The 22,576-nt window shown below is 42.5% G+C and overlaps 1 protein-coding gene across 1 annotated transcript in view; it reads left to right on the forward strand.

Annotated features, from left to right (window-relative positions):
• Window positions 1-10,816: 10,816 nt before the first annotated feature.
• Window positions 10,817-22,576, forward strand: part of TRIM2 (tripartite motif containing 2) — a 127,309-nt gene continuing 115,549 nt past the window's right edge. The window contains exons 1-3 of the mRNA XM_085058525.1: window positions 10,817-11,206; window positions 17,247-17,455; window positions 20,799-20,932. The gene's annotated coding sequence lies outside the window, so the exon portion shown is untranslated. The remainder of the gene's footprint in view (window positions 11,207-17,246; window positions 17,456-20,798; window positions 20,933-22,576) is intronic.

Genomic DNA, 22,576 nt, shown 5'->3' on the forward strand with positions numbered 1-22,576 from the left:
GTACAAGGGTTTGTTTGGTTTCCTTTGTGAGTGGTTTTGAAGGATTTCTGTTTGTTCCCAGAACATGCTTTGCAGGCTGATTGAGTTGCCATTAGCCATGATGATACTCACAACCAGTTGTTGGCACCCCTGTCCTGTTCCACGCCTGCATGAAAATTGCGGTAGGTTTGTGGGACCTCCTGCACCAGTGTTTCACTTTGCAGCATCTACCACAGCCCCACTCTGATCTTGATTTAGGGTCTTGGATGTGACCACAGCAGATACCTTGCAGGAGGCCAGGCAGGCCACTTGTAGGCCTGAGTATTTCCGCAGTTGAGAGGCAACAGCTTTATTCTGGCAAAGCAAATAAGGCTTTCACATGTGAAGGCAGGGCACCAAGAGTCTCCCTGACAGTTGTTGTTCTTTCAGTACTACCCAGCAAAAGGGTCCTAGGAAAAAGACACCATCCTGCTACCAGCCAGGTATCTCACACTGCTCTAACCAGCTTTGATTTTAGCAGCTTGGCATAACTGGGTGTGTGTGTCTTTCATGTCTCCCTTTGCCGTCTGTCTCTGAAGGCTTCACTGGAGCTTGTGGCCTGGAGTCTGCATGTACAGCAGATGAACATGAGGAAATGACAGAGAGATTTATGTTAATACAACATTCCCCAACACTCAGAGCCATTGCTCTCAGGTCAAAGCTGAAACTTGCACTGTAAACAGTAACTAACAGATGCTGTACCTAAAACCAATCTCTTATCTGTCCTAGAAGGACAAACAACACCTTGGTAAGTGCAGGAACTGGTTGAGAGGATTACAAAGCAGAATAGAAGAGGTAGGGAGGAAAAAACAGCACCATGTTTAGTGCTAAACCTGTGGTGAACAGTGTGAGTGGTAATACACACAAAGACAGCTCACCTCACATCTTTCCTGGGTAGATGTTTCCTAGCTGAAGAATTGATTTTGGAGTTTGGCGGACAAAGATAAAAACTGAGACAAAAACTGTTGTTTCTGGCAAACCTAAAAAGTCATTCTGTCTCCAGATTGTTTGACTCTCCTCAGTGTCACCTGTAAGCTCAGCAGCAGAATCAAAACAAAGCTTTGCCATTTCATCCTGGTGAATCTTCTCATGTGCCAGCAGTTTTTAGCCAAATTTTCCTGTCTCCCAGCCAGGGAGCAGTGCTTTTTCCAGCTGAACCCTGGTATCAAAGAGGACTGACACGGCAGCAGTCTGGCACCTGTAGCACAGCTATCCCTGTGCCTGGCTGGGCTCACAGTTTTGGCCAGTGACTACCATGGGGCAGAGGCTGCTTTTAGAGCTCCCTGTGCCAGCTGTCTGTGTGTAGGCAGTGGTTATGGGGTCACTGTGCCCTGGTTATTCCCATCCGTGTGGGGACTCAAGAGATGCCACCTGAGCCCAGGCATCAGTTAGGACCAGTGTAAACCTGTCAGAGGACAAGGGGTTTATTTATCTTTTTTCTCCCCACATCAGCTGGTGGATAAGTTAGCCTGTTCATTAGCAAGGAAGAGCCACTTGCCCAATTCCTAACTAACTGGAAGGTGCTGTGAACTATGGCCATTTGACATAGATTTGGCGGTCTTAACAGTCTTCCCCCAGCTGAAAGAGGCTCTCTCTCCCTCCTGCTCCCAGCACAAACCACTGCCTTTTGGAGAAAAAAGTACCTTCCATTCAGCTTACTCCATCAGTAAACCCTGTACACAGCTGTGCTGTGCTGTGCTGTGCTGTGCTGTGCTGTGCTGTGCTGTGAGGGGCTCTGGGTGGAAACAGAGACATCAGGTCCCCCTGTGTCTCTCCCTGCATGCTGTGACTCACCAGCTCTCCTCTTTCATTCTCCATCAGGGACGCAATAACCCCGAACAGCAAAACTAATTCATGCTTTCTTATGCAGTGTCTCAGGGTAAGGTGTTGCAGCTCTTAGGCAGGATAGGCTTTGAAATGAAAGGTGACCTGAAACTCTCTGTCAGAAACCTTCCAACTGGTCTTTTCCATGTTTCTAGCACAAGTGCCAACTCCCCCCTGCTCCTTTTTTATTTCTCTCTCCCCCTTCTTCCATTCTTGCACTGAGCTCCTTGGCTGCACCATGCTGTATGATCTTGAATAAGGATTAATGTGACTTGAAGCCTGAGGCTATATTCAGCTCAGATTTTTGTCAATAGGTATGGGGTCCACAGTACTAGAAAGCGAGCCGGCCGGCAGTGGCTGAAAGTGCTCGTTGTCACCACTGCACCCTGGATGTGCTGGAGAAAACATCAGGCCTGAGGGGACAGGAGCTGGGATCTTCTAACAGAGCACTCACATGGCACTGTTTCTGGGTCAGTGCCATGCTGCCACCATCCCTTCGTGCCTGTGAGGATGAAGGAGGATCTTCAAATGTGTCTGAAGCCACGGTTGAACTGGGCTTTTGGGCAGTGAAGTTCCATGTGCTGGCTGCTCCAAGGCCCCATAAATCTGGGGAGTGCAGGAGCCACAGAGGGTCCTCAAAAGTGCAAGGTGACCATGTGTTTCTTACAGGGGAGAGGCAAATCGTGCAAACCCGCTTGGGCCACGTCTGTGCTTGCAGCAGGCTTTGGCATGCTTAGCCCTGTGAGCTGCCTGCTCTTGCAGAGTCACTGGGGCTGTCCAGCCATGGTGTGGGGGGCTCAGGGCCATCTGTGTCCAGCTCCCCCAGTACCACAGGTGTGATGGGCTGGACTTGTATGACGGTACTTGAGTCTTCCTCCTCCAAAAGGTGCTGCAGCAGAACTGGAAGTCCTAACCAGAGGCTGGCATGCCAGCGTGCTGGGTGGCTGATGAGCCTTGGCAGGTCTGGAGGCAAGCCTCCTTGGTGGCACAGGGAATGGTGCAATGTGGGACCTGGGAAACAGAGCACCTCTCTACAGCCAAGAAAGCTTGTATGTGACAGTGAAACAGAAGAGTTCCTATTTGCCTGTCAGGTAGCACAGCTGATGGCAAAGGATGAATTATCCTTGACTAAGGATGCCATCCAAGTTTGCCTAAAGCCCAATAAGGTAGGAAACAAAAAGTTTTATTTTGCAGCTTCCCAACATCAGATTTCAACTACTGCACATACTGATTTGCTTTCTGAAATTAATGATCAAATTAGCTTAGAAATTATTAAAGAGCTATTTCTGTTCATTACAGTGGGGTAATATATGGCTAGACTATTCAAATTTATTAATCTCACAGCTGCTCATCAGGCACAGAGGGCTCGTTTTTTAAGGCTATGATCCTACAGCTTCAGTCCTGTGTGCTCCTTGAGGCTTTCTGTAAAGCATCAGGTGGTCACATCACACTTCAGTGCCTGCATGTAGCAGGGCTTGCTCATACTTCTGTTTAGCAATAATGCAGCTACCAAATGTCACCTGTCACAGGCAACTAAGCAATGTGACATTGGTGACTCACCCCACGTTCCTGGGAACACCTTGGCCACAGACACACTTTTGTGAGTGTACCACACCCTTTCCTGCAGGCTTTAACACATCTTGACTGCAAAGCATCTTAGTATTGCTGGCATGAAAAAAAGTGGTCTTCTGCCTTGTTAGCCACTTGGCTACCATTACAGACACGTAGTAGTGTATGACCTGCTCTGCATAATGTACTGTTAAAACATCTCAAGTGTCTGCCTACAGACATTTGCCATTTAAAGAGCTGGGATGCAGAAAGCATTCATTTTAGAGTAATCTTAAACTGAAGTTATCATAATATGGCACACATGTGGAATAAAGAAAATAAGAGATGATGCACTCTATCTTCATAAATAGATTCACTTGATTAGGTAAATAAAAAACCAGGCTTATTTTGGATAATACATTTAGACTTGGACAGAAATACTGTATTTGCAGATTTATTACATGGTTTACTAACTTTTTTTTCCTCACATGACCATGTAGTTTGTAAAAGTGCATTGCAAAGTTCCAAGATTTGGTTTTATTTTCACATTGGTTTCTCTAGTTTATATTGGGCCTACTGTAATGCAGATTTAGCTTATCCCTATTCCCATTTTAACACATAACCTAAATAATGCTTAATGTTACAAGCTGTGGTTGTGTTTGCATTCTGCTTCTAGCTCACTATAGTCCATTATATTTCTCAACAGATAAAATGAAAATTTAGCCTGGCAATCTGCATCCTAAAATAATTTTAGATGTATCAATTACCTGATTGGCTAATAGGTTTTATTTTTACCTTTCCCTCATATTGTTTCCACCTTCCTTTATCTCCTCTGTTTATAACATCTTAAAAAAATTACAAAGCAGATTTCCCACCACCACCCTTATTTAATTATGGAAGTGTTTGTAAGAAAAGTAGTTTACAAAATAAATGGGATGGTTTTAACATCTTTGCAGTGGGATAATTCTTCCACTGTGGGGAGCAGGGCAGACTTAAGCCTGCTTGCCTCCAAAGAGATGGAGACAGAACACAGTCAATGCCCTGTGTAAACAAGACCTGGCAGTGTCACTTCTCACAAGTGAGGTGTCTCAGGGCTGCATGTTTCCCCTGAGCCAGTTTTCAGCCTCTCAGCACCGCTCCCCATGCAGGATAGGTGTGACAGTTGCTTTGCTACCTAGTGTGCCTGCATTTTGATGGTTCCCCTGAAATTTCTGCTCTGTCCAGACCATGGAGATGGGGTTCTACTTTACAATTGCTTTTCCTGTGGAACCCTTCCTCAAGGATGACAGGCAGTTTCGTGTCCAGTTCACTGTCACTGGATCATTTGAAAGGCTGGAAAGGCAACCACAGGGAAAGCAGAGATGCTTTCCTCCAGGCTCCCAGGCTGTGGTGGGGGTTGTTGATGAGCAGAAGTGTTTTCACTAAATGGGCAGAGGCTGCCAAATTCCCTGTTCCCCAGATAACCAAAATATGCTATTACAGAGAAGGCTTTTCTGTCCCATAAACTGTGGGACATGCAGAAGCCCCTCCTTTCATTTCCCTAACTAATTTCTGGCTGCCAAATCTACCCAGACTGACATCATTCTCTGCTAAGTGTGAATCAGCGTGGTTGGGGAGTATGGTTTTGCAATCTCTTAATGACAATTCGCCACAGCTTGTGCCTGTATCAACTGTCCAGGGAAACAACATTAGTGCCCAGTAAGCAAGAAACAAGTTGCAACTTGCGACTTAGGCAATGCAGCTGATGCTGCAGCCGTGCACATGGCATGGGAGGAATTTTGTTGCTCAGCTCCATCTAGTGGCGACGGCTTCGGAAGGACGGCGGTGGCCGTGGGAGGGGACACGGTCCGTGGGGATGGTGGGTGTCCGTCAGGCGTATTTAATTACAGCCCTTCTCCCTGAGGGTAAAGGAACGCATAAGCGTGCGTATCACTGTGGATCTCTGTAGTAATACATACACAAAGGGGGCAGAAGAGTTGAAATGATGCAGAACCACCAAAATTAGGCTCAAAGCTGCTCTGTGTAGTCCCTTGTTCTCCTGTCACTCTTCTGCTTTCTTTAGGGAATGTTTTGCTCAGTTACTGCATCTTGTCTGAGTCAGAAGATGAGCTCTGGGACCACCACGGGGTGTGCCTGCATGTCACTTCACAAGACAGGTCCTCAATCCTGAGCTAAACTGCTCCTTGAAATGCAGTAAATAATATTCTAAAAGGAGTGGTGAGCTATGACAGCAACTAAAGCAAGCATGATCCAAAGTAGCAGTGTGGGTCTTGAATCTCTTGGGGATTGTTTGGGCTGGGTCTCAGCTCCAGCCTCAGAAGAGGCTTGGCCAAACAAGCCTGAATATGGAGTCACAAAATGCCATTTATTCCTGGCCAGGGATCAGCTGGGCTTCAGTGAACCTTGGAAAGTCAATTCAGCTTAAGGATCCAGAATGAGTAAGATTCATGTCAATCTGTTGGCAGGTTGTAACACTTTTTCTATTTCCCATGGCAACTGAATGTAGGAGAACCAGAAAGTAAGAGTGACTCAAAGCAGTGGAGAAGGGGTAATGCCAAAATCAGCAGGATTGTGAAAAGCCTATTTGCATTTTTTCCCCAGGGATGCTTGGTTTTAATATAAAGAGGTGCTAAAACTAAAGATACTTGCTTACAATGACATGGGCTTTCTTAATGACATCCTCAAATAGGAATTTCTTGGACATACTACTCCATTTGGAGATCGGAGTGCATAGCAGGGATTCTCACCGTGCACTTCGCTGAGTAGAGGCATGTTTGGAGCAGCTTCATGAATCCTCAAGATCAACAAATCCATATGAAAGCAATGCTCAGCTTTTATATGCTGCAGAACCTTTCAACTTCAAAGTGCTTTGCACACATTAACTCATCTGAGATGCGCTCCGTCATGAAACTGTTATGCCTTTGTTTTTTTGTACCTAGCTATTATTATATATATTAACCTGGTGCCTAGAGGCCCAACTGAGCTCAGGGCTCTGCCATTCATAGATGGAATAAGAAAACAGCTTCTCTATGTATGAGCTCACTATCTAAAAGAGTTGCAATGGGTGGGAAAGGAGAGAGAAGTACTGGGAAGTGAAGTATGCCTCGTGCCGCTCAGCCAGCAGCTCGCATGGCACAGGCTTTCCATGTTTGAGGCCAGCATGCAATCCCTTGGCTCCATGCTTCCTGTTAATGTCAAAGTTGGCAAGAAAGCCTGACAGCCGTTTTACCTCAGGATCCAAACAGGCTAATACAGTCAAAATTGTGTGCAACACCCTCTCTACTAGTCTTTCGCTTGGGTCCTTTCCTTCTTGTCCCTTAACCCAAACCAAGCCTTATTCTTATTGAAATCACTCTTTGCACACCATGTATAATTGCCCCCTGCTCCATTTATAGTGTCCACTGCTTGTGACTTCAGCTGGACAACTTATGCATCTAACTCACGGCATTGTGTATGCATACACGTGTGCTGAAGTGGAAACTGTGTCAAGTCTGACATTTCTCAGCTATCAGCTACCATTGTATCTGCACTGCAGTGTCTTGTGAGTTTGGCCACAGAACAAATGGATGGATTTGTGAAATCTGAAATGCTGCTAGAAGAGCTTTTCTAGCAGCTCAGATAGTTAATTTGTTCAATGCTTTGAAACTACAAAAGAACAGAAAAATAGCCAATATTATTATTATTAACAGTACTTAAGATAAAGAATTTGCCCATGACAGTGAGGAACAGTCTCATTAATCCAAAGTAAATTCAGAATTGTGCATGTAATGTGCTAAAAGGCTGTATAACTTGGGGGATCTTTGGGGGGAAGGAAAAAAGAAAAAAGAAAAGATAATCCAAGGAAGCTGCAAATACAAATAAATTCGTTGCAAACCATATGTTGCAAATAATACCTCAGGAGTCAACAGGTACAAGAATGTACATCCAGATGTTGAGTATTTAACTGCATGTATGTTTTGGAGACTTGATGCCAGGACCCTTGAAACGGGGACCGTTAGCTTCCCAAGAACAATTCTGTGGGAAATCAGCCCTAAGGATCAGGCAGGTGCTAAGAATTTACTACAGAATGGAGACATTCCTGTGGGATTTGACAGTGGCTACTAGCTCTGTAGCAGATCTCTGGAGGAGGGCTTTGGGGCAGTATGGAAAGGCTGGCCTTTCAAACTACATAGGTAGATACTTTCCTCCAAGAATAATTTCCAGTGTGCTTTAGAGAATTATCTTAGCATCCCTTTGACAGCTAGTTCATTCAGCTTATATTTTATTCTCCTCTCTCCTGCCTTGTACAAGGAGATATACTTGTGTATGTCTTTCTGGGGCAGAGGCTTGTTCTGCTTTTATGTGCCTAACATAATAAGGCCCCACCTTGAGGGGCCCTAGGCACTGTCCTAATAAGCAAGCTAAATTAATTGCGTGTTTGTCTCCTTTAACCATGTGGGAGGAATAATGCTAGTGGACCTTTATCTTCTGTTGTCAGTTTTCCAAAGTTTGCTTTGGATGCTCGTGACAATTCAGGTATGTGCCGTAGAACTTGCCCATGCAATCTATCCTGGTGAAGAGCCTCATTCCTGCGGCTTTTCTGGGGCTTGACACCAATTTTTAAAGTAATCTTCTGCTCTGGTAACTCAAGTATTTGTGACTGCTCTCTGTCCCTCTGACCAATTTCACACTGGCTTCATAATGGCAGTCAGGAATGGACAAATCAAATACACAAATTATCTATATTGTGGAGAAGTAAATAAATACTTGTAAAGATTTTGCTTCATTTGCACTTTGCCTTTATGTAATTTATTACCTTTCAACATGTTGCCTGCACTTTCTAATTACTGCAACCCTTCCATCATTTTTGTAATTAAAAAAAAGGCAATTATATGACAGTTTTGATTGCCTAATAGTTGTAGTAAAATATACACGTGTAAGGAAGGATGATTGTTCTTTCTTGCTTGTTTTTGTCCTATTCGCCTTTCAGATATCTGGGTTATATAATTGTTCCCTTTGGCTTGAGATCAAGTTTTCAGATTAATGATGGCTCTGCCGTAGTGCACTGGGGAGTTGACATATGGCTAATCCACCTGACAGGCTATGGCTCCTCATTCCTTAAAAGCATGCGGATGGAGGATTTTGATGTTAGGATGGTATTGTCAGTCATGTACTAAGTGAAATCAAGGTCCTAATCTCCATCTCTAAACCAGCACTAGGAATAACAAGTTCAGTGCTGGAATGCAGTGCTACTGCTCTTACACATGGGCTTGCAGACATGCAGGAGTCTCAGCTTCCTGTGCACAGTGCGGGTATTATACATGCTTAGCAATTCCTAGAGTCAGACAAGTATAAAACCCAAACCATCTTTGTTTTCCCTAACGTAATCATAATTGAAAAGCACCTTTTTGAGCACTTTTCATATGGATGAAGGACATATGATATTTGTCTCCTACCTCCAGAGACACTCTACCAGTGAGGCTTCCATGACTTAATTTATTATTTGCTCTTGCCTAATGTGTATTGAGAGAGTATTCAGCAGACCTTCCTTCAGACTGCAACACTGAAGTGGCAAGCACTGAACAAACCAGAGATGACAAGGTGGTCAATACTTTTTAAGGGGTGTAAAACTGAGACAAAAAATCAGCTGAAATGTACACTTATCTCAAGTGTGTCTTTACACAACACTTAACTGTAAGGATGTGACTAGGCTGTGCCCTCAAGTATTTGCAGGAATGCAGGCTCAGGTCCACCCACACAGCCCACCAAGCAAGGTTTCATGTGGGTATAAGGAATGTGTTCCCATTAACAGCAATTTGCAAGGCAGAGAGCTGATAAACAGCTTTGCCAGTTGTTGTTGGGTCATTGACATAATAAGCCCATAGAACAATAGCTTTCCAAAAAATGCTTCTTAGATACCCCAGGCGGTGTCCCTTCAGATGGATGAGGGCAGGCTGTTCTGGAGCAGGTAATTGCATTCCCCTCTTCAGAAAGAAGATGCTTGTAGAGTTCAAAAGGCAAGTATGAAACAGAAATGCTAAGAAATACTCTCTTTTCAGAATTTAGAAAGAGGATTCTAAAAAGTCAAAGGCTTTGAGAAGGCCTGAGGAAAACAATGCAATTAAATTATCAGATAACTTTGCAGGTAGCCAAAACCACCCTGTAATAAAAATTACAGGCTGTACAAAACAAAGCAACTGTGAAACACTGAGATGCTGTCTGCTCTCTGAATAATGATCTGTTCATTGCTATCAAAACAAGACATAAACAAAAGTATGCCAACGTGATATTGTAGCATGAGATGATGAAAGTATATAGTGGTAGGGAGAAATAAGCGGAGGAAGGAAGGGTTTGGCTTGCTGTTGCTGCAGGTGGGGAAGCAGAATGGGGACTGAGGACACTCCAGGAAGAGACTTAGCAAGGGGTGCACTTTTTGGTTGGAAAAGACAGAGAAGAGGAGTCAGTTCAGACCAAATTTGAAGTCTGCAGGTTAGTAATCATTAGATTTTGTAGCTTAGTTCCTTCAGATGTTGAGAGTAAAGAGGCTGATATGTTACATTAAATACTGAGTTAGTTCACCTACTGTAAGCAGCAGCTCTGTAATACAAAAACCCCCCACATGTGCTTTCATTTAGCTCATTATATCAGCTAAGTGGTTGAAAGAGGCAATGCAACTAAGGACATCTGAAGATATTCTTGCATCTCTGTTGCACTCACTTCAGTGTGGTCCTACCACTAAGCTTTGGCAGCAATTCTTAGAGAAAAGCATTTTTAGAAATGATAAATCAAAATTGCAGGCCTAGCTCTCACAGCTGGGGGGAGAGGAGGGGCTGCCTTTGATTTTTTTTTGTCAAAGTCGGGTTGCGTGCTGGAACTTAAACATTTTCCCGAACTGAATTTTTGACAGAAGGGCTGAGAAAGCTCGGTTTGGCCGCTTTATGCTCAGCAACACGTGAGCTGCGCAGCTCGCACCTGGCACGGCTGCCCCGGCCAGCCCTGCTGGGCTGCTGCAGCCTGGCCCATGACATAGGGCACCAAAGCCGCCACAGGCAGCCCCTCCGCATCGCTCCCCGCTAGCAGATGGCACTGACGGAGCTCTTTAGAGAACACTTGGGAGTTTTTCCTCCTGCTGCTCGTTAACGGGAGAGGAGAGCCTGGCCAAGGGTTAATTAACCAAGGGGGTGTGGCCGTGTGCTGCAGCCGAGCTCTATTCCAGCTGGCCCGGGCGGCTTTGGGGCTTTGCTCCGGGGGTGTAAACGCCCCCAGATGGGATGGTGCCGGCTCTCTGGGGAGGTGCTGCCCAGAAAATGCTGATGATGAGGGGTCCAGGCTGCCGGCCCGCAGCTCCGCGCCCCTCACGGCCCAGGCCGCCGCTGGGTGGCGCCAGAGGCCTCGCGGCGGGCGCGCGGCCCAGGGCCATTTGGCGCTGCCCGGCGGCCGTGCCGTGTGAATTCCTGTGAATTCCTGCAAATTTCTGCAAATTGCCCGATTTTAGTGAGGGGCAGGGAGGGTGAGGCACACGTACAGGTGGTGTAGCGGAGTAAGGGATGAGGCTGGGCTTGAGAGCTGTTTAAAGTCTGTGTTAGCGCTGTTCATCGCGTGGGTGATGCGAGTTTCCCTGGGGGTTTAGGTATGTGCTTGGAAATGTTACTTTGCCTTTCATTCCATGCATTAAAAAATGGTCGTGCCTGCTCACCAACCTGCTTAAAGGTACTTGGAGCTAAGGAAGGTAAAGAAATATGAGACTTGCTGTTGGAGAGGATGAATCTTAGCGGCCTGTTGGTGACTGATACAAGAGCTGGATCTCAGCGCTGTGAGCTTCTGAAGGGAATTACAGGTGAGCACCGCAGGCTCAGAGCTGGCGCTTTTGGCAGAGTCTCAGTGTTGTTTTCCCCTTAGTCTGAAGAGTCAGACTAAAGCTTCTGTTCTTCATGAAGACATCCAGTCTTGATTTGGAAACACCAAGCAAAGATGAAAAAACTTTCCCTGGGTACCTTGCTTCTTTGGTTAATCACCTTGTAGATTACACCTTTGTCTGATTTCACAAATTAGTTTTCTTGGCTTGAACTACAGAGTTTTTCTGGGGTGGGTGTGTGTGTGTCTTTCTTTGCTGTGTTAATGATCTCTCTAATTTCATTTTCTGTTTTTGAAGGATTTATACACTGTAACTGATTAATCTCTTTTGTCTTCCTTTTGATAGCCCAAACAGCTGGAGCTCCATAGGCCTCTCCTGCAGAGTATTTTCTTGAGCTCTCACCTTTTCTTTGTGGTGCTTTATACCTCCTCCAAAGTTTTTAATCAAAGATCTGAGAAGCAAGCTCTTCTTCCACTGCTCCCTTCCCCTGCAGCACAAAGCAAAAACAGGGACTATACATATTCATTTTGCTTCTTCAGATGTGTCTGTAGTGTCTTAATTTTGTCTTAAAAATTCTTTTCAAATTCTCTATTTTCTGGAATACACTGTTATCCTGTGAGGCTTGTGCTTGCTATCCTAACATTTATCGTGTTGCATTTGCTTCAGTGCAATGTGTTACTGAGCTGAATTTACTTCTACCCTTTGTCAGTCTCCGTATGTTAAACATACACATGTATTTATCAAATGTACAGACATGTATGTGTGTTCTGTACAGCTTTATTTCATAGAAGAGGGAGGTAAAAGACTTTTTGTATGGGCTGTGTACCCAGAATGCAACACTGCAGAACGTCAGTAGAAACTTAACTGATAATGTTTCCCTCTCTCTTTGTGAGCTTGCCAGTTAGCCAATTTTGAGTGCATGTGTTGTTCAGGGTAAGAGCTACCTTTTAAAGTGCAGTACCCTGCAGCTCTGTGTCAAGTGCTCTACAACAGTTACTACACTTCCATGATAATCATTGGTAATCAATCCCACAGTCTCAGAGCATGCAATCAGGTTTGTGAGCCAGTGTCTCTTTTCCATATAATCAGACAAGCCAGCCCTACTTATGTTCTCATCCTTTCATTCTTTATTGATTGCATTGCATGGGTTTTGCCATTATCTTGCCATGCACTGAGGGTTCTAATTACTGAGGGCAACCCAGTCTCCTCTTCAGTGAATATCAGTACAATGCTCCAGTATCCTGGCATGTTCCCAGTTGTTTGAAGGGGAATCTCTTCTCAGTGTAATCAGAAGAGGTATGAAATGAGATACTGCTGCAGTCCCTAAGTCTCATGAGCAGCTTGATGCCAAAGGCCTGGATAAATGAAAAGTAATCATGACACTGATACTGTTCTGATTTGTTGATCCACAAGAACATCTTGTGTCTTTAAACCTCCATTTGACCTTCACGTTCCGGTAAACTTTATACTCTTTGAAACTGTAGTCTGGAAGGGCACATACTGTACTCTTTCTATAGCAATGTGTTTTGCATAATCCCTAGCATGTATTGAAACTCCATTTTCATTCTTAGTAATGTATTTTATTTTCTTCACATGGACAGTGAAGAGTAACTGAAGGACTGTTGGTATCATTTTACCAGACACTAATCTTTAACTGGGTTGTAACCGATTAATCTGACTAGGAACAGACACAGTTATCAGAGCAAACAGCCATCTGTTCATATCCTCCCTTTTAGCCACTGTACAACGTAGTCTGAAAGATGCAGGGCAGGAAAGAGAATGGGCAGATAAACTGGTCTCTTGAATGATCCTCCAAAGAACCTTATCTTTCTTTCCAGGAGAAAGGGATATGAATTGAATCCTCAAATCGCATTTGTAAAGAGGAGTTTCATAATTAATTTCCTTTTGCTTTGCCTGATTCTCTCCATTTGGAGCTGTACCTTTTGCTGACTGGGAAACTTCTGTTTCAGTGGTGAGCACTGTGTGCCATTACCAAACCCTACAGATAGGGACAGGCAGCCATCTTAGACTTCACAGTATGGTTTAGCCATATCCATTAATATCTGTAAAATAATTTCAGAGTTTTGGAAGACCAAAGATTCACACATGCAAAATAGAGAGTTAATTAGAGAAGGTTTTGTTTGTTTGTTTTTTAATTAGGACTTTTTTTTTTAAGATCAAAGTTATCAAAAATCTTTTTTTTATTTTTTTTTTAATTTGGAGTTATATTGCTAAATTTAGGAGATTACATTTGTGCTTAGTCTCCCGAGGTGTGCACCAGGGTGGTTTTTAGTGATGACTGTACTTGTGGGTACACCTAGAAATTTGGAACATGAGCTAAAACATTATGGACTATAGACAGCAATTTCATTATTGACTGGAATGGAAAGTCACTTAACCACTGGTTTTCACAATGTGGATGTTGAACAAGAGGAGAGGGGGCTGATTTCAGTCATATTGGTAATTTTTGGCTTTTTCATTTAATTCTGTGATACACTGTGTGACTTTTGTGCTCATGAAAAAAAGGAGTGTTTTGTGTGACAGGTGCTTTGTGAATGTAAAAGAATAAGCTTGTTCTTCATCCTCCCTGATTTTCCTGTTATTCCAGTCCTAGCTTGAAGTCCTTCCCTGAAGCACAGACTCAGCAGCATGTTGGATGCAGGGCTGTGTGGTGACGTTAGTCAATTGCATGTGCGTCAGAGCTCTGAAATGCAATATGAGCTATTAAGTGAGGCTCTTGGCTAAATTTGTAGCTGCTCCCAATCTGTGGAACTGCAGTTCTTTCCTCTGGTGGTGATGTCCCTTTGGTCTTCACCCATACCCCAGGCCTGCTGCTGTCACTACGCTGCATGGGGTGCCTGTGGTGACGGCTCTGCTCTGCCACAGGGTACAGAGCTGGTGTGTCCAGAGGTGTGCAATGAAGGGATAATGGGCAACACTGCAATGTTGCCACAAGGAAAGTTCCATTATGACATGGAAAAAAATGTCCTTCCCATGGGGATGGCAGAGCACTGGAAACAGAGCCAGAGATGTGATCACTCAGTCGGCATTGAACCTCAAGTGGACAAAGCCCAGAATCTCAATATCTACTGTGGAGTTAGCCCTGTGTGAAAAAAGCATTTTGACTGGGTGACCTCCATGTGCCAATTTTTTTTTTTTTTTTTTTTTTTTGAATGGTGCTTCTGTAGTCATTAGTACCCATTCCTCATACCAAAATTCATTCTAGCTCTCTGGATGATAGAAGTCATGTTTTCACCACAAGATTAAGAAACGTCCTTATGTTTCTCTCTGAAAATTGCCCTTTTTTTCAGGCTTCCAATCTTGGTGGCTACACTTTGGAGGTCACTCCGATTCCCAGAGTAGCTGGATTCCTGTCTACTTTCCCAGGTGTGGGTTAAGGCCTTAGGCTGGAATACAAGCTCCAGAGCATAAGGAATTAACAACAGTTATTAAAATATGTGATTTTGACCTAATGCATGTGTTCTTCACTAATGTGAATCTCCTATTTACTTCAAATTACAGTAGTTAAGATACAAACAGTAAATATTTCTTTAAGGTACTGAAGCAACAGCTGCATTTCTGGCTTCCTTGCTGGGAGTTAGTGGCTTAGGTAATTGGGTTCATTGCTATTTGGAGCATAATCAGCAAGCATTCATTCTCCATACAGCCAGCATATAAAATTTGCAAGAGCTGCATACCGTGCGTGCTCAATCAGTGTAAATCATTTAGCAGCCCGCATAATGGATGTCTGGCTTTTGGACTGAAAAATCCACTTGGTAATACAGGCAGATGAGTCATGAACAAGTCTTCCAGTTTTATATAAAATTATTATATCCACAAGAGACTCTGAAGGCTGAAGAGATTTTAGCTTTCCAGACAGCAAAAGGGAAGATGAAATGCTGTAACAGTATTTTCATTTATTCTGAGTATTTTTATTCAGTACCAAGATGGCATTTTGTTGTACTTAATAATTATTACTGACATAGCCCAGCTCTGATCTCTTGAGGGCCTGGAGAATATTTTTCTGTTCAGTGAGGGTTCATGGTAGGGATGAACAGATGTAAGCAGATCTATCTTGAAAGTAAGTTTGCAGCAGTATTTAATAGCTGCAAACTCTGCCCTGCCTGAATCGGAAGCTGGCAAATCTCCTCTGTGCTTGAGGAGCAGTGTGCAGTTGCTGTGGAAGTCAGAGCCTCGCTAATAATTTGGCAGAGATTTCCTGAGAATAAATTATCAGAGTATGGCCCTCATTTAGACCACTGACATCAGAGCCAGGAGTGTGTTGGCTGAGTATCAGCAGCTGCAAAGGGAGGCAGATGATGAGCTTTCTCCTTGCCAGTGGATGTCATATCCCTAAACCTTTTCACTCAGTATCTCTGCCAGTCAGCAAATGCTGTGAGCAGTGAAGCATAGATTTGAGTTCTCTTTCCTTCCTTCCTTGAATAGCTCCTGTGTAATAGGAGAGGAAGCATTGCCCCCTTCCATTGCATACACGTCCTCTTGCTTTCAAAGTCACAACGTTAAGGAATCAACAGGGAAATCAAATACCTTACAACTTCTTATTTGAAATGAGACCTTGTTTAGCCCCATTTCGGACAAAAACTCCCCTCACCATCAATTAGATTTGCTGAATTTTCTCTTAATTCTCAGAAAATTTTCTTCTCTTGACATCTTCCCATTCACTCTTCCGTGCTTGTTTGTGTACCCATATTACAGATGAAATGGGCACATCTTTGCAAGTGTGACCTTTAGCTGGTTTGTTGCAGAGAATGAAATGCCATGGGTCAAACTCACTCATTCTTAGGGTTTGCCTGGGTTGCCTCATTAAGCAGGATTTGGCCCTATAAATCCTAAAGAAAAAGGTGTTAATTTTTGTATGACATTTCAGTTGCATGTGTGGGGTAGTTTTTTCATTGGTTAATTGGCAAGAGGTTTTTTTTGCTTTTGGGGACACTGTGGTAGTTTTAAAGCAAAAAGCACTGATCAGGGGGTTTGAGTTATCCTTGAAGAGCCTGGGAAACTCTACCTGTTACATTAAAATAAGAGAAGAGGGAAGAGGGTCTCTTGGGTTTTAAAATGTATATACTGATACTCTGCACTTTTCAGTCGACAGTCTCCAGGTGCTCCATAATGATAGAGAGCTAGCAATACCTGCTGCTTCAGGAAGGAATCCTGCTCCCACAGAAAAATGCAGCTATGGAAATCTGTCTTTTTAATGCTGCCACAAAAGGACAAAGCACTTTGCAAAGATCTGGTCTCCCCAGACTTGCAGCTCTAGCTCCAAGTAAGATAAGGGATAACAATTGCTTGTAGATGTAAAAAGAGGAGGAGGAATAAGAGAACAGGGATTATAGATCAAAGCTGTAACATTTTGTAAATGGTAATGTGAGAACCTCCTCTGGGTCATGGATCTTTTTTGTCTGATTTGTCTTTCCTTCCTGACTAGCAGATAGGGTTCTCGGTGCATAATTCTGTTTCTCTCCTCTTTCCCCGCCTCTTATGCCTAGAAACCCCTGCTGCAGGCCAGGGTGCTGTGAGCTAGCTGCTTACCTGCTGTACAGAATCAGGATTAAAAGGGCCCTGCCTGAAAGGAATGATGAGTGATTTGAGTGAACCTCACTAAATCCAGCCTCCAACTCAGTTGTTCTTCAGTGCTAATGGAAATAATTCTCATTTACATTGACAGACTTGAGATGACAATCAGACTCCAAGCTGCCCTTAGAAAACAAGTAGGGTTTGTCCCTAGGAGATGATGTATACCCACCCAGCTGCTACAAAAAGCCATCCTGGGGTGTTCCTGGGTAGTGACCAAGGCTGGTTGTGGAATCAGCTCATAGTGAGGTGTTTCCAATATCTCTGCTCTGTCTTGCATTGTGCTACAGCTTCAAAGCACTGGGCAACAACAAACATGAAAGACTTCAGCGAGCTAGTGAAATTCCCATTAAAAATGGAGGAAGAAAAGTCTCTGGTACAGCAATTAATTAGATTAACTGCTAGCCATGTTTCTTCATTGTCTTTCTAGATGGGGAACAAAGTGATGACACAGACTTTTATTCCAGAAAAAATCACTCTCCAGTGAGAGGAAGTCTTCCCAAACTTTGCTGGTGACAGAAGGCAAGGAAGGGTAATTGATGAACCATCATGAAGATGTTTACAGAGCTGTTAAGATTTATGTGTGAAGACTTTTCAACCCTGAATATGCAGTGTTTTCTTTAGGGAAAAAACTGACAGGTCCGTGAGAGATAACCTTTTCAATTTTTCTTCCTGTCACTGTAAGCTGGTTTCAGACCAAAGAGTGAACTGCAAATTAACTGCAAAGTTCCCACCTGCAGTTCTTAAGTGGTACAGTACCAGATGCAGTGGACGAGGCCATTTTTTTCTACTTTTTGTTTGGTTGGTTGGTTTTGGTTTTGTTTTTTTATTAGAGATAACATGTCCAAGCCTATGACTGGACTGATACAGGAAGATAAAATTATCATGTACATGACATACCATGTAGAAATAAGACATGAGTCCTGGGATAGACCAGTTAAGTATTTTGGTGTGGAGACATTACAGTGTTTGTTTTAGTTAATCTAATGTTTTGTGGCTCTGTATTTGAGATTAGTAGCACTGCCAGGAATTCTGGTACTGATCTGAAATAATGGTCAGCATGAACTTTCAAATATCAAGCACTACAGCTAGGGATGTTTATTACTTTCCTCCTCTGAAGGCATTGTCTTGAAGGAAAAATTTGTGTGGAGGCTTCAAGTGAAAAGTAATATAATAAAAGGCTGTTTTACTTTCTACAGTCACGGGGGAAAAAAAAGGGAAGAAGAGTGTTGTATTTTTAGGATATTGGAGAGAAACACAGTTGATATGGTCTCCGTGTTTTAAATTAGTCTGGAGCTGAATATGTAACAACTAAGTAAGGAAAAAGATAGTATCTGTACTGGAGAAGAAAAGTAAGCAACTCTTTATTTAAAATTTAATCAAATTTCAACTTTAGTCCGTTTCTACAAAGTAGTTACATACCTACTAAATCACTTGAATTCTAGACAGATAATGTTGTACTAAAGAAAATATAGGGGGATTGTAATTGAGTTTGGAGATAATATACTTTATGGGAAACCAGATTATTAGGATAATTTTTCAACTGGACTTAACCTGCTACCCTGTAAGGTTCCTGTCATTGGACTGAGACAGGCCAGACTCCCTCACTGACTTGACATCTTTGTTCCACCTGAAATGTGCCCTGCTCTTGTACCTCCCTCTGCCAGAACATCCTATAGCTATTTATTTGCAGCCCTTTGCCTTTCTTAGACAAAAGCAGGCTTGTGAAGTTGACCAAAAGTGGACGGAAAACATCCTGACGTTATGCTGTTATCCTGGTTTTTAATGACACATGGCCTTCTTGAGCCAATTTGTTCTTTCTGTACTGCTTTTTAAGCAAGGTAAGCAAATACATGAATTGAGAAGTTGTTCTAACACCCAGATCAGCTTTCAGGATTCATAAATTATCAGAGGACGGGTCCAAATCTGTCGGGAAAAGTCATTGAGATTAATTGTGAAGATGAAGCACAATATGATACTACACACAACAAGCCAAAGCAAGGTGAGGTGCAGAGTTAGGCAGGGCCCTTACATCAGCAGTGAAACTGCCCACAGTGCAAGTAAGAGCACTTGCTGAGAAAGCAGCAGTATGCAAATATTTTTATTCTTGCACATAGTTTGCAGCTTCTTATTCAAGTATTCCCTAGGACATTCATTTAAAAGAAAAAGGGTGACCCAGTTTTGGGGGAATTTTAATCTTTAGCTTTTTTTGATTGCTTGCAGATGATGTTTCTATGCAGATCTCATATAATGTCACACAGGCTGCACACCTTGTGCAGCTGATGGCCTGAGGGCAACTACTTACCTACTTTCAAGCAAACTACACATTATATAGGAAATGGACTGCTGAATGGAGGGGGTTTTTGCTGTGTGAAGACCAGTGGGTTGCATTTGGATGTTAATAACATGTTCTATTAAACCTGAAGGCAGGAGTTGAAGAGCTAAAAATGTGGTAGAAGGCTCAGCAATATTTTTTAGCTGCTGCAGAATTCATACAGGCAAAGAGTTGTGACTATATGGATCAGGGTAAAGGTCTAGAGAAATTTTGGCCTTTCTTATAGGCTCTGATCTCTCACTCTTTCTGTTTTAGTCCCTCTGATTTAATTTGTTTATTGACAGTTAACAACTCTCACTTATTTTGTAATACTGAATTCAGACTCTTTGAGCCAAGACCTGCATCTTGACTAACTTTATGAGGTATCTGGTACATAAAGTAATTAACAGTTAATCTGAGAACTCAAATAGAGAAGTCCTCCTGGCATGAAGGATGTAATGCAAATGTTAATAGCTTTTCTTTTAAAAGCAGTGCTGTCTTAAAGCCATAACAGGGAATAAATATAATTGAGGATACTTGAATAGGGAAGAATTCTGAAAGTGAGACATGAATTCAACATAAAAGGCTCAATGCTATTTGTGATAAAGGACCTGGGTACGTGACACATGAGCATTGTGCTACAGGTCCTTCAGGGTGAAAATTTCTGCCTCTAATGCATTTACTTGGGCCACTGTATAAATCAGCAAGTCTTTTCCTGCATGTATTATTGCAACATACAAATAGATGCCTATAGGATGGGAATTTACAGAATGCTGTGAATGGCAGCTCAGACAAAAATCAGTCAATGCAGCTCTTTCAGTGGAGTGACTGGTTGGATTGTAAGCCTTTTGGAGCAGATAATGTTTTCTTGTGTAAGAGACTTCAGTGTTCTTCAAGGCCCCATAGTCCTGTTGAAAAGTAACCTACAATGTGTAACCTACAACATGCAGTTTGGCTGTTTTTGTGGCAGTGTCACATGTGGAATTAGGATTTGGTGGTGGAGGGGAAAAAGTAGGGAAAACAACAATGGCTAACTTTTTACATGTGACCTACTTTAGCTACTGATGATGTGGTAAACGAGAAAAAATGCATGAAAAAATGTATTACTCTTCATCTATAAATGTATATAACACGCTAGATATATTTCAGCATGCTTTAAAAAAATTCTCTACAGCATTCTCTCCTCTGCGAGCATATAGGATTATGCATTAAGATGAAATTAATTCCTCATTGTGAATCACACAGGCTCAGGATTTGCCCCAGTTTTGCTCTGAGAAAGGGATTCAGACATTGTGGTCTCCACCAAAGAATGGCAGGTTATTGGCAGCATCTTTTTCCATTTGTTTCTGCAAGTGAAACAGTTAGTAAATCAATCATGCATCATTACTGGATTAGCAATCACACTCCCAAATGCTAATAACTGTTCTCACTCTTTCTCCTGAAGATTACCTTTAAATCCTATCAAGGGACAAGATTCCTTTTGCCTTGCCTGGCATTAGCACCCTAGTGACCTACAGACAAACTCAATAGTCAGTAAACTAGCTCTCTGACATGATGAAAGAACAGAGTGCCTTAACCAGATCCACTGTTTCTTAAGATTATTTTAGTTTCTCCTGTAAGTGCCTCCACCTTTTATTTTTTCCTTTGTTTAATTTTTTTCCACCTTAGCCAGTCTAAAGATGAACAGAAGGAAGTTTGCCACAATGGATCACTCAAGAGTCTGTTGTGGGGTCGCACAGAATGGGAGAGTTTTGCAAGGCTGAAGACTGCAGAGGAGCTGGAACCAAGAAAATGAGGAGAAGGTAGGTACTTAACAAATTCTTTCTTTCTGGTTAATTAGGATTATTTGCCTCTTGTCTGCAGCTGCGTGTGGTCTGTAAACCTGCCTGTTCCTCTTGATCTGAAAGCAGAGAAACAGAACTGGAGACAGGTAATACATTGATGAGAGAATTCATGCTCTGTGACCTCTCCTTGTCTGCAGTTTTGTAGTAGAGTTACTTAAAACTGGATTTGGACATACAAAATAGTACAACACTTTTTTGTTTTGAAATGCTTACCAATGAAATGGCTTAACTCAGCAGTGACTCCTTATTTTGCCTTATAAGCTATTTTGTGTTTGTTTTCGTGGTGTTTGGTTCATTATCACTGGGATTCATTTACAAAAGCACTGGAGTACTTTATATGCAGAAAACATTCAAAAAGTAAGATTACACTTAAGTTACCATGTGTTTAATTTTTAAGGAGCAGATATTTTAAAAATGATTGGACTTGCAACTTACAATATATGATACTAAAATATTTTGAGTAGTAATTAATATTCTTATATTTAATTATGTTTTACTGCATGGGGGATTCATGTTAATATACCTGTAAATAGTTTTCTCACAACCTTGTAGGTTTTTTTGCTAACCTGTTACTAGATATGAAGGATGGTCTGGAGATTTTAGTGTGTAGACAAAGATAACAGCATATAAACTGAAAGGTATATATATGCAGTGTTTAGACTATCTTGAACCCAACGGTGCATGATTGTGCAAGTAACTTCTTCAAGTGCCTCCCAGGAAATATGCAACCACGGTATGTTTGCAGCACTGTACTTTCTGATATGATCAGCATGGTTATTTTCCAGGATGAATGTTTAGATAAAGGAATGGGCTAGCATTCAGATGAGGGCTCACTGTATCTGACTCTAAACTGTTTGGCTGTTTCATTCAGAACTGTTATTTCCTTGATTCACCAAAATTTTAGTTTATAGTGTTTCTTTTCTAGAACCTGCAAACAAAAACGGTGGGCAAGGAACTGTGGGTGGGGTTAATGTGAGAAAGCAAAGACCAATGCAACTGGACAAGAAGGAGCAGTTAAATTTTGGAGCATTTAATAGAAAAATAAGAGGAAAACTGTTGGAGCTGATGGAAAAAGCTATGTGTAGGGAGAGCAATAATGTGAAAAACAAAATCTGGGAGGCATCCAGACTGAAACCAAACTTTAGTTTGTACCAAGTATTCCCTTAAATAAACACCTAAATGGGCCAACTTGCTACTGTTTTCAAACAGTGTTTTTCTGGCTGCTTGAAATTCTTCTTCATGATGTGCTCACTGGCAGACTTGCTGCCTATCTATGACTGTTGGTCTCCCAGCCCAGCAGACCATGCACATGGTCCTGACTGTTGTCATGCCAAGCACAAAACATGACGTCAAAGCCAGAGGGCTCATATGATGTTTCTCTGATGCTGGGTTGCTTTCTTGCAGACTCAGATCACTTACTATGTAAAATTTTATTTGTTCTCTTTGGGTTTCAGCTTCTCCCCAAATGGGGTAATAAAATTTTGCTTCCTGTATGAAAAATGTGGAGGAAATGCAGTGCAAGTGCAAATATGACTATAGAGCAAGTACTTGTGAAAGATGTGACTATTTTAGATGAAACATGATTAAGAAAATAGAGTTCTT

Source organism: Lichenostomus cassidix, chromosome 4 (assembly GCF_008360975.1).
Source record: "Lichenostomus cassidix isolate B80296 chromosome 4, HeHo_3.0, whole genome shotgun sequence".
Lineage (NCBI taxonomy): Eukaryota > Metazoa > Chordata > Aves > Passeriformes > Meliphagidae > Lichenostomus > Lichenostomus cassidix.